Here is a 3,523-nt window from a genome sequence, read left to right as displayed (position 1 = left end):
CAAAGGGCCATTTAAGATCTTCCTAAAGAGGCAGTAATAAATACTTCAGATCTTTTACAGGCTCTTATTCTTTGTTTGATTTTCTTCTCATTATTCAGAAGTTCAACTAACATAGCTTTTACTTTATTTTGTCTCTTTATTATTACATCCCTTCATATGGATAAATAATCAAGAAATAACCTTTCAAATAATTTGAGATATTAATACATCAAAGTTCAGGTAGGGAGTCAAAAAGAGTGGTGCTAAAATCCTCATCTGTCACTTACTGACAGGATGAGCTTACGAAAGTTTCCTCACCTCTCTGATCTCAGTTTCCTCATCAGTGGAATAATATTACCTACTCAACACAGCTGCTGGAAGGGTAGAATAAGGTCATGCATTTAAAAAGAAGTTAGTAAATAATACATGTGAGCTAGCTTCCTTTCCTTTTTTGCTTTCCTTTCCTTCCTTTCTCCACCCTAGGTTAAATAATTTTGACTTTGTTAACCTTTTTTTAAAAAGAGATAGTTGGCTACAAATAAAGAATAGAATAAGTGGAAAATCATAACTTCCTAGTTAAAAAATAATTAGGGGAACTTGACAGCTTGTTAATCAATTTTCCAGCAAAAGAATGTGGGCTTTGGAGTCTGTCAGATCTGGTTTAAATCTTGTTTCATCCACTTACTAACTGGTTAGCCTTTGGCAATTTTTTAAGCTTGTCTAAGCTTATTTTATTCTTTGATGATATCCACAAAATATTTCCTTTTTTAACTTTTATTTTAAGTTCAGGGATACATATGCAGGTTTGTTACATAGGTAAACTTGTGACATGTGGGCTTTTTGTACAGGTAATTTCAACACCCAGGTATTACGCCTAGTACCCAGTAGTTATTTTCCTGATTCTCTCCGTCTCCCCACCCTCCACCCTCTGATAGGCCCCATTTTGTGTTGTTCTCCTCTATGTGTCCATGTGTTCTCATCATTTACCTCCCACTTATAAATGAGAACACGTGGTATTTTGTTTTCTGTTCCTGCGTTAGTTTGCTAAGGATAATGGACTCCAGCTCCATTCATATCCCTGCAGAAGACATGATCTTATTCTTTTTTATGGCTGCATGGTATTCAATGGTGTATGTGTATTACATTTTCTTTATCCAGTCCATGATTGCTGTGAGAATCAAATAGCTCATACGTATGAAGATTCTTTGCAAACTGTAAATCGGTATTAAATGTTTGTCAGAAATACAACTTTTTTTTGTAAAAGAGATTTTGTCTCTGACTTCATTAAATCACACCAACCAGTAAAGTTCCAGTTTGAATGTTAGCTAGGAAGCACAATTGTAGAAGAGACTTTGTTGCCTACGTAATACCCATTCTCTCCTTCTGTTTTAGTAACACCCCCTGACTTTATTCAGTGCAGCAAAGGGCAGAGATAAAATGTGAAATTTCTCAGCCTCCTTTGCAGCTATTAGGGGTCAATGACCTATAAAATGCAAGTCAAGGCAGTAGAGGTGTGGGCAGAGCTTCCCCAAAAGCTCTAAGACTAACTCAGTTGAACTCCTTCTTCTTCCTTCCTGCTACCTGAAATGTGTATGGGGTGGTGAGGCCCTAGCTCATATCTTATGACATGAAGTAAACTTGAGGATGGAAGAAGCTATGTGTGAAAGAAGTAGAAAATTTAAAAAGAGTTAGACGAAATTTCTGATAACCTCAGAGCTATCATATCCACCCCACACTAATTACTTTTTCTGTGCAATAGATAAACAAAATATGTGTATCCTTAGAGCTTCTGAAACTTTGTTGTTAAGTGCAGCCAAACATATTTTTAAACAATCCACTAAGAAAAGTATTGTTACATGTAATGTCAATCAAAGACCCTAGAAAGAAATACTTCGCTGCTTCAGAGCAGATGCTACAAACCAAAGCTTATACCTGACTTTGTATGTCTCATATAGCAACTATTTTCCATCGTTCTGTTCATATTTGTTTCTCATCTCTGAAATATAGCTGTTCTTCATGTAAGTGCCAGGCCATACCTGAATCTGTTGCTTGTATCTAAAGAATGCATGAGGTAGATGAAACGTTCTCCCTCATGGGCTATACATGACATGCCACTTGGAACACATACCCAGTGAGTGTGTAGCAATGCTTCACTGTGACGTTGTGAACTCCCAGATAGATTGTGGTTCACCACGCTTTCTGGGAACAACTTAAGTAATCCTTGCCCTTCATCTTTGAGTAGTTTGTCCAAAAGTGATCATCATAAATTTGTGTCTATTAAATTTCTTGTGTTGTATGCATGTGGAATATTAATTCATACAGTCAAATTTTTAAATTTTTCTGAGTTTTGTAGAAAACCATTACCATAGTAGTGTTATCATCTACAAATCTTGTTTCATATTTCTAGCTTGTTAACAAGCATTTATTAATCCAAAGTGCTCTTTCTGTGCTTTTGTATAATCATAAAAGCATTTAGTGGTCAGTCTTAAAAAAAACCTAATTTTAGAAACTAGCCAAAATTAGATGAAATTGCTTATATAAATCTAATAGTCTCCTTTTGTTTTTCTCCCTATTCTAGGAAATATTTGACTATTCCATTATTAGATAAAGCAGAGAACCACGGACTATAGCATAAAACCCTTTAATCATACTATTATAAGAAAATAGCCATCTCCAGTGACTATCTGTGAACCAAGCACCATGTTACGTGCTTTGCAAATGTGAGCTCAATTAACTATCCACAGCACAACTCTTGATTTCTATCAATTTCCTCCATCTACAAAAGAAACTAAAACTTACAAAATTTAAATAACTTTCCCATGATTTCAGAGTAAGTTGTATGTGCTTAGGGGGTTGGGCATGGGATCGGGGTAAAAGTCAGAATTCAAACCCAGGCTTGATTCCAAAACCTATCATCTTTCTGTTAGATTCTACAACATCTCAACCTCTATTACCCTAATTTCATGGTGCATGCTGTAAAAACAAGCAAGAACATTGTTTGGCCTCAACTTCCTCCCCACAAAACCCTCAGCCATACTTTTTGTTCACATAGGAAGCTGAATAAAGGAAAACATGGACAACCTCAAATGCAGAAACATGACGTATTTTCTCATGAGGACAGTGTGGCCCGGGAGAAAGAAGTGAGTTAGGATTCAGGGCATGTTCAGATTCCCCTATGAGGGATCCCGTTCTCTAAACTTGGAGAAGCCACTTTCCTTTACTGAGGCTTTGTTTCCTCATCAGAGAGGAGTCAGAGGTTAGACAAAGTAACCTCTTTTGTTTCAGAAATTCATTGACTTTGCAGCCAGGATACGGGGGAATGTTCTGGATGAAACCATCTGGAGAGGAGAGGTGACCATGAAGGCATGGATTCTTTTGCCTTCAATCTGTAGGATATTTTCAATCTGTAGGATATTCCTTTTTCTTTCCATTCAACGCTTTGCAGAGTGTTAAAAAGCAAGGAATTCTAAATTGGAGGCAAACACAGTATTTTTCTCTTATATTTTTATAATGCTTAACAATTAACAGAGTATTGTCATGTGTA

Source organism: Macaca fascicularis, chromosome 13, assembly GCF_037993035.2.
Source record: "Macaca fascicularis isolate 582-1 chromosome 13, T2T-MFA8v1.1".
Classification (NCBI taxonomy): Eukaryota; Metazoa; Chordata; class Mammalia; order Primates; family Cercopithecidae; genus Macaca; species Macaca fascicularis.
Note: the sequence above shows the minus strand (reverse complement) of the source record.